Source organism: Pocillopora verrucosa, chromosome 5 (assembly GCF_036669915.1).
Source record: "Pocillopora verrucosa isolate sample1 chromosome 5, ASM3666991v2, whole genome shotgun sequence".
In the NCBI taxonomy this organism is placed as follows: domain Eukaryota; kingdom Metazoa; phylum Cnidaria; class Anthozoa; order Scleractinia; family Pocilloporidae; genus Pocillopora; species Pocillopora verrucosa.
The window spans coordinates 12,262,743-12,272,232 of record NC_089316.1 but is presented as its reverse complement, the minus strand read 5'-3'; the positions used below and the strand labels follow the sequence as shown (position 1 = coordinate 12,272,232).

Here is a 9,490-nt window from a genome sequence, read left to right as displayed (position 1 = left end):
AGCACCTATCGTGGATCCAAGGTGTGTTTATAGTTGCAATGATGAGGATAATAGAGGTCTTCTTTTGGCCTATCCGTATGTCTTTGTCACAATTCAATTTTTTTACTGGTTTATTCACATCTTTTTTAGTTTGACTGTAAAAGTATAAAAACCATATATGTGAACTGCGGTTAAAAAAAAAAAAAAATTGAAAGCGATCTTCGCATTGATGAAGACTACTTAAGCAGTATTGCAAATAAAGACTGAAAAAAGTTGAGGCTTGTACGGGAATTGAACCCATGACCTTTGCGATTTCGGTGCAGCGCTCTACCAACTGAGCTAACAAGCTAACTGGGAGCTGGTCCGCAGTTCATAGATATGATTTTCATAAATTTACAGCCATTAATTCTTTCCCTCACGGGTTTATTTGGAACCAATATAATGACCAGCTCCAAGTTGGCATACACGACAGCCAGGTTAAGTGCTTTCCGCTATCATTGTTTGCACTTAACACGATTGGTAAGGAGACGTAGCTTACAAAATAACACTTATCGTTATCTCACCGAAGTTTCGATATTCACCGAACATCTAGATACGTTTATAAGCATGACTCGATCACAACCTTGACTGAATTCGATTGCCCTTTAAATATGGATTAATTCCTAATCTACGAATTTTTTATATTATTTGCCTTTCCTTGATTTGCTTTTAATTACTTGTGACCTATTTATTCACAAAGCAAGTACTTGTATGTTTAATTTGTTTTATTGTAAAAAAAGCATGTACTGTTAAAGTTTCATGGAAGTATTGCTAACACTTAGTGATCATTTTAAACTCTCGTTGTCCCATTCATCTGCCCTCAGAATGGCTATGTTAGTGTACCTCCTTACCCTCCCCTTCTCGCCTTTTAAGTTGCGTAGACATAGCATTGACTTGTCCCTTTTTGCTTCTTTATAAAGAACGCTTGCATAAAGAAGCCATGCCCGAGTAATGCGATCTGCCAAACTGGTTTTCCAGTGAGGGGTATAGATGTGTCTGCGTACCGGGTTACACGGTAAAGATTGCACAGAAGGTGAGGGAGATATACGTTTTCAATATCTAAGTGTTAGCAGTCACTTAACGATTAGGAAAGTCGGTGACCGTTTGTTTTATTTAAGAGAGGATGTCAGCATCCATCGAGCAAATTTGAAATATTGTGGCGAGTCGCCCAAAATTCGTTTCCTCTCCTACTTTCATATTTTATAGCCCACTAGATTCTAATAATTGTGGTGTAGTTTTTTTGTGAAAATATATTTCAGTTTTCGAGAAATAACTTTTTTCGTTCGACCGCTCAAATATGCAAATTTTCACCGTGAATATTACCCAAGGTGTGTGACCTCATGTGACGAATGTACTAGACCTACGGTATTTCTGTTAACATAATCATTTGTTTTATCATCTTAACTTAATCCCCTGTCGTTATTGAAGCTGGAAAAGAAACATTTATTTTTTGGTGAATATTTTTGTCCGACATACTTTTCCTATGTCGAAAAGTAACATCAAAACAAAGACAGTTTTAACAATGACCGATATGACACAATCTACTGAGCTTCAAGCTTTCATAAGACCAAAGGATGGTTATAAAGTTACTGTAAAAATTTCCTTGTGTTTTTGTGTTGTTCTATCTTGAGACGAACTCAAAGTCCGGCAAAATTTACTTTATAGCGACTATGAAATATACATGGTGCGCCTACTTGTCGCCACCGTTAATTGGCATAAATCACTACAATTTGTAAAAAGTCTAAGGTAACACTCTTACCTTATTTATTTATGATTTTATTAGCCGTTGCTATTATTATATTACGTCTGGGTATTACTTTTTCACAGGAGCTCAGGTTTTGCGTTGCGTTTTCCCCTCCCGCATTTATATCATAAGCTAGTCACTCAGTAATTGATTCCAACACAAGTGAATATTTACCATTTATAAAGATTTTCGTTTACGTTGAATTGAAAATATTGAATTATGTGCTATCTTCACTAATCGTTGTTTCAGCGGCAGCGAAGCAGTTAAAAGCGGGTTGTTGCTTCAACGCTACTGAAATTTTTAGTATTCAGACAGGCAAGCAAAGCGTGATGCTCTGGGAATAAAAATTTTTAGGGGCCTTTTACATGATATCCGAATGAGTTTTGTACAAGAACGAGATCATACCGGTTGCCACATAATAACCAGCGTAAAATTTATTCGAAATGAGTCATTTCTGAGTGAGTTTATTGGGGTTTTTATTACAGAACGAAACACTCATTCTGGACGACCAATTCTACCTGTACAATGTAAACGCGGCGCGGCTCTCATATTTGTATGAATCCTCTGTAGGAGCAAGGGAAGCATTGAAAAAGACAGAAAAGGAAATAAACACTTGTTTTTACAGGCTAGTTGTTACCACTCCCACACTGTTAAGACTTAAGCACCTTTTATAATTTTATAGCGGTCGTTTTTTAAATTCCAAGGGGTCCCCGGGGGTGCTAATACGTGCAGCACACTTGAAATTAAGCAAGGACAAATTCTGATGTGATTTTGGCGAAGAGAAACATGTTTTGTCAGCGTCTAGTGGCTAGTGCGGAAGGGCCCTTTACCACCGCGTGCATAATTACGCGTCCCCCTAGACGGCGGAAAGCCAACAAAGTGTTCAGACCTTAGTTCAGAAAACTCCGCCTCTGTCTGAATTTTTGGTAGCCTATTGACCAATTTCCAATCGAAACTTAACTCTGACGTCACGCGTAATTTTGCTCACGGTGGTAAGTAGCCTTCTTACCGAAGCTAGATTGTACGAATTTTCCAGACATCTTGAGTACTATCTGTGATACACGCTTGCCAACTCCCCTATCAGCTTTTGGAATCGACTTAACCCTACCTTCACCATGGCCGGACATTTCTTTTGGCACCCTACATCTGCTATTGGAGCCACGATTCCACCCAACACCGAGATATGATCTCTGAGTGGGGCAATTTGTAAAATCATCGATATCTTTTGGCGTCTCGAAGATGCCGGTATCACAGCGGATTTGGACCCCCCTGGTCCAAATCCGCTAGCGGATATGGACCCCCCTGGTCCAAATCCGCTAGCGGATATGAACCCCCCTTCGCAGATTTGGCGCCCCCTACCAAACTTTCCTTTTAAGCATCCTTTGTATCATATTTGGTAACTAATTCTATTTGCAAGCTTTTTTGTCGATGTTCTTTTCAATCACAACACAACATTTCCTCAATAAAGGTAAAAAAAAATAACTCAGTCTGATTTTCAAAAATAATAACATTAAACAGTTTTTGAACAAGAACGAAGAAACTACTCGTACTACAAGTCGTTCATAAAGCCTATGATAAGTAAAAATGTTTCTATTCTGAACTATTGGAACTCTCAGCTTATTTTCAGACGCAAATCAACGTTAATGTCAACGTCTTAACAAAAGTGGAGACTATTACATCGAACTTAATCTTATTTTCTAATTTTAACGATTATTAACTGTTGAGGGATCCGAAATAACACCTTAACAATTACGAAGTCTGGCAATCTGCAGACAATGCAGAGCCACTCGTCCTCCGAGGCAGTCTTAAATCCCTCGCACTCTACCATGTCGTCCCAACACTCAGCCATTGAACAATGACAAAATAAATTAGTGTCACAAGTTTGTTTCTTATTGAATCTAACGGTGTTCGACTATCGCGGAAAAGGTTCAAAAACGACCTCTCTCCAGACATTAAACTAAATTCTTGCCCATTTTCCCTTGGTCAAAAGAAATATCCGACGGGATGCCAGTTCGTATGCATTAACGATACGCATGTTTTGAATTGAAAACATACTTTAGTACGCTCTGGAACGTAAAGTATCACCAATTTTTACTAGAACGTCAAGGATGATGTTTTCACTCAGTTTTGTTGAGGGCTCCAAATCCGCGGAGGGGGGTCCAAATCCGCTAGCAGATTTGGACGGGGGGGGGTCTATATCCGTTAGCGGATTTGGACCGGTGGGGTTCAAATCCGCTGGACACCGGCACGCGACAAAACAAGATCAACTTCATTTTCTGGACCTGAAAACTTGCAACTCCGCAAGTGAATTGAAATGTCTTTTTAACAATCACGCAAGGGAACGACTTGGTCTTCTCGATAACTAAACCCACAAGTTGCACCAGCGAACGATTTAACTAAATAGCAAATCTCCATATTAGCATGTAAGATGAGACACTTATAAAACAGATCAGTTAGCTAAATCAGTATCTAGCTTGTCAGTCAAATTGACTACTGTAACCATACTTTGACTTCAGCCGGCAAAGGAATCATTGATGGATCTGGACATTTTAGTTTTCTGAATGCAGTAATTCCTGAAAGGTTTTTCTAGATGTCATGCAAAGAGGAAAAAAACCCATCTCTTGGTATTTCGGAGGTTGATTCATCTTTGAAATTCTGTGTCACGCTTGTCACACAACTGATATAATAAGTTACAGAAGATATATAAACTGGAACTCAAATCTGGCTAGAATGTGGTAGAGCATAATTAACGTGATCATCGAAACAGCTAATAAAATCATAAGTAAACAAGGTAAGAGTGTTATGTTAGATTTTTTTGCAAATTGTAGTGATTTATGCCAGTTAACGGTGGCGACAAGTAGGCGCACCATGTATATTTCATAGTCACTATAAAGTAAATTTTGCCGGACTTTGAGTTCGTCTCAAGATAGAACAACACAAAAACACAAGGAAATTTTTACAGTAACTTTGTAACCATTCTTTGGTCTTATAAAAGCTTGAAGCTCAGTAGATTGTGTCATATCGGTCATTGTTAAAACTGTCTTTGTTTTGATGTTACTTTTTGACATAGGAAAAGTATGTCGGACAAAAATATTCACCAAAAAATAAATGTTTCTTTTCCAGCTTCAATAACGACAGGGGAATTAAGTTTAGACGATAAAACAAATGATTATGTTAACGTATGTCTAGTACATTCGTCACATGAGGTCACACAACTCGGGTATTATTCACGGTGAAAATTTGCATATGTTAGCGGTCGAACGAAAAAAATTATTTCTCGAAAACTTTCTCTCCTTGTACATTAATTTCTCGTTGAGGATAAAGAAGGACCAGCAGTAAACTGAGAGAAAAACCTGAAGAAACGTCTGGGGAGAGGGCCGGGGGGAGGGTTGGCTAAAGGTGGAAAAACACTTATCAAGAAGGGAATAGCCTCATTGCGGCTTCTGGCAATGGAGACCTCGATGAACCCTTGCTGCAACGCAATCCAGCCAGTAACTCGACGCGTTTACTGTTTCTAACAGTGCGACATCTTCCTTAGAGTTCAAATAAAACGTGATTACATTGCTGCGGAGGTATCTACGCAAAGAGGACGTAAAATTTGGCTAGTTCACGTTTTTTTTTTTTTCTTGTGTGGGAAAGCTAACTAAAGTACAAGTTTTATAACGCGCGTGTTACGTTATTTTTTTGCTCATTAGCTCTTTTTTTTTGCTACGTCTACGGTCTACATTTTGAAAAATCCCTGGTAAAAATAAAAAATAGCGGACCCTCACTCATTGTAAAATATGAATTAGTAGTTGTCTATGCATAGTAGAAAATCGAAACCTTGGTAATTGAATTACTTCAACATTTTTTCTTTAAGACGTTGATGAGTGCAGTCTGGGAGAACACAAATGCGATTTAAATGCTGAATGTAGAAATAACGTTGGATCCTACAGCTGCAAATGTAAAGAGGAATTTTCAAGAGGGATGGCCAAACGTGCTCAGGTGAGTGTTGACTATTATCCATCAGCAATTCTATACAAAAGCCGCACCCCATTCAACTTCTGCATGCTTGTTCATGTGCCATTTATTTTATAGTTTGAATGACGGGTAGAGCTTAAATTATAAACAGCGACGAAATTAGCTATTTGAAAATAAAAACCGAGTAGAAGCTAATGTAATCTTTTAGTATTATCCATTCCACCAGGCCTCTTATCAATGTCTTTCTGTTATTTTCAGATATCGACGAGAGTGCTTTGGATGATAATAATTGTACCAAGGGTGGCGCCAATTGTACAAACACTGTGGGGTCATTCAACTGCACCTGCCAAACTCACTATTTCTGGAATGGAATTGAATGTGAAGGTTTGTTTTCTTTACCTGTATCTTGCTCTATGGGAATGTCATTTCATGGAGTTTCATTAATAAAATTTTTAAACCAATTAGAAATAGCCATCTTTCTGGTTGTCTGTCTGGTTGTCTGAGCCTTCATTTCTTCGTCTTTTTGTGTGTCCATATGTTCGTCATTTTGCATTTCTTTTGAAACGTTGGAATAAGCCACTTCCGAGATCTCGGACTTCAGTGATCTGGCACCGAAATTACGGCGTGAGAACGAGCTAAGAGCGAAGTCGCCCTCATCAGTATACAGAATAAAGAGCCGTGCTAATGAGCGAAAATTGCCCGAAATTCGGTGTTGGAGAGTGAAAAATTATTTGTGGGAGAGAAGCATTTAGCTTAGTGATGGCGGCAAAGTAAGAAAAAAAAAGCCGAACTGTTCAATTTAAGCAAGAAAACAGATCAAACTAGCCGCTTCTTCCGAACACCTCGCAGTAAACGAGAAACACTTTTAAATGCACAACTTACTTCCACTTTTGATAATTTTTCATGCCAACTTTATTTGACCTTAGTGATGATTTCTCCGTTTCGCCCTCGTTTAAACGCCCTAATCTACATACGGGTCGACGCCAAAATTCATTTTCGATTCTGGCGTGCCTTTAATACAAGGGTGGCGGGATTCTAGCTCGTTGTAAAAAATAATTTAGCGGACTGGCACTCGCCCTATAGCGAATCTATTCTTTGAAGAAAGAGGGTAATTGGAAAGTCAACACCGAGCTGGTTCCAAAACTTCCGTATGTTTTACACAACATCCTCGCTGTTATGCGTCAAGTGCCTGCTTATATTAAAAAAGGATGGTAATAATGCGTGAATAATCCTGACAATGAATGATGATGCAATCAATGTCAAATTGAAACCATGTAATTACCATTTCCTTTTTGAATTGCAATTAACTTTCCAGCCGACGGTTGTTATAACTACTCAATTCTGAGCGACGGTAACAGAAAGAATAGTTACGAGACGCCCCAGGGAAGTGGAGTGTGTGACAACGTGCTATCTAAGGGATGGTATCGTTTTGAGGGAGCTGCAGGGACAAAAATGCCAACAGAGCGTGTGCCAGCATACAGATGTGGTACAGATTGGTCAGGTTGGTTGGATGGTGCTCATCCTACAGTGGAGGATGGTGAAGTTCGCAGAGATGTCTGCGGTAGCGATCGTCCTACCGGTTGCAAATATAAAGTCAAAATTTCAGTAAAAAATTGTGGATTCTACTTTATCTACAAACTGTTTAAACCAACAGGTTGTCCTATGCGCTACTGTGGGACTGATTAAACGAGGGGCTAAAAGTTTTAAAAAATTGAAAGTGAAGGATCTATGAATTCCTTTGTAAATACATCTGTTATTTTATATTCGTGTAAATTTTAGCTGGTCTTGTTAGCGTGCAGTGATTGAATGTTTATGATTTTCTCTTATTTACCGCCCTTCTAATTGAGATTGACTTAAAGTCATTGTGTTTTTAATCATTTCATTGCATGTTATATCCTAAATAATAAAAGGGGTAAGTTTCTAAAGAAACTGTGCTACTGCGTCGGTGGGAGAGTATAGTAGGTAATTTAGTGTTAACAACTGAGTTGAAAACGTAAATTAGCCACCGTAAAGGGTAAAAAAGCTGACGTTTCGAGCGTTAGCCCTTCGTCAGAGCGATAGGAAGGGCTAACGCTCGAAACGTCAGCTTTTTTACCCTTTACGGTGGCTAATTTACGTTTTCAACTCAGTTGTTAACACTAAATTACCTGGTATTCTCTATACTGATCTCTTCACATTGACAATGGTATTTATATGGAGTATTGTCCACCAATTCAGAGCTTTTCTGGTGGCGGATCATTTTCCTGATCTCATAACCTTTACGGGTGATCATTTTCTTTATTCCCATGATCTCAACGTTTGATTCAAAGTGTTACTGTAAGGAGACGTAAGATGTCAAACACTCTTAGGGATTAAAAGGTTAAGAGAAACCGATATAGAGGAGAATCAAATGCGGTAGATGATTCATCTTACCAACAGTGCTGCAAAAGTTTGCGAGTCATCCCAAGTTCTTTTAAAAATAATGGTAAATAAAATGTATCGTTTTTCATGTTGCCTCTTTTCTTCCATTGTATACTAACATAACTTGCAATACTGACACTACTTGAATCCTTGACGAACAACTGAAAAGCAACCGTAGCTTACACTTAGAAATAGACACCCACAGCTTGCTTAGCGAGATATATTGGCATAAATGACTGTAAATATATGAAAATCATATATGTGAACTGCGGAGAAAGAAATGAATATGCATGAGTTCAAATTCCGTACGGGCCTGAATTTTTTCGAGCCTTATTTTCACTACTGCCTAAGTAGTGTTCATTACTGCGAAGATCGCTTTCATATTCATACATTAACATGGTTGCGGCAGCCATAGATTTTTTAATTTCCTTACTAATGTAAAAGTACCCTGACCAGTTTCACGTATCAGTCCTGATAATGGTTTCCAATCTCCCCCAACACAGCCATCTTCTCTATTAATGCTTTCAGCAAATCACTTACAGCGTGCATTAATTATAATGGTCCCTTTCACAAAATCATTTAGTTTTTATTTCCTGGCAAATTTTGTTACTTCACAAAGGTGACATGTAATACCACAACTTTTGTGCTCATCCTCTAGTTGTGTTTTGGAAACAGACCCTTCCATAATATATGGCAAGGTGAAGTGCCTTCAACCCGTGGTTGATGCCACCTCTGCAGGGTTGAGGTGCATGTTGCTGAGCAGTTTTCATCTGCCTCGTGTTGTAGTTCTGTGACATTTTTATGATTATAAAGAGTGTAATTGCACACCTTTGGCATCATAGCTAAAACGTGTTTGCAAATTCCGGATTGCAGTCTAACTGAGCGCATTTAAAACTCGGACTGTCCATTTTCGTTTTCTTTTTGAGGATTTTCGTCTCTGCTCACGTTTCAATAACGTAAATTACGACACCTAGAATGTTTATAAACCTTTGTTTGGTTCTTCTGTTGCTACTTTCCGGCTTGCTTGTTCCGAAATTTCACTTTCAGTTATCAGAAAAAGCTAGAGAATAGTCCCGGAGTAGGTCGGACATAGTACAATATGGCAGATGACGTGACAGCTTTAGCTCAGGTCTGTGCTCTATACTATCATAGAGCACGCTCTCTCAACCAATGACAGCGCGTGTTATATCCGAACTTTATTATAATATGTACTCATCGTTTATATCTTTCTCTACATACTTTGAGCACTTTTAGCACACTAATAAATCAACGGATATTACTTGAACGGCACTTTCGACAATAGTGTAACATCCAAACAAAATTATTACAGGCAGAAATTTTTTACCTCAAACGTCACTTTTCTATCTT

At 38.5% G+C, this 9,490-nt stretch overlaps 1 non-coding gene across 1 annotated transcript; it reads right to left on the bottom strand.

Moving 5' to 3' along the window:
- Window positions 1-255: 255 nt before the first annotated feature.
- Trnaf-gaa (transfer RNA phenylalanine (anticodon GAA)) lies at window positions 256-328 on the bottom strand. The gene has a single exon. It is a non-coding gene; the product is annotated as a tRNA-Phe (tRNA).
- Window positions 329-9,490: the final 9,162 nt, after the last annotated feature.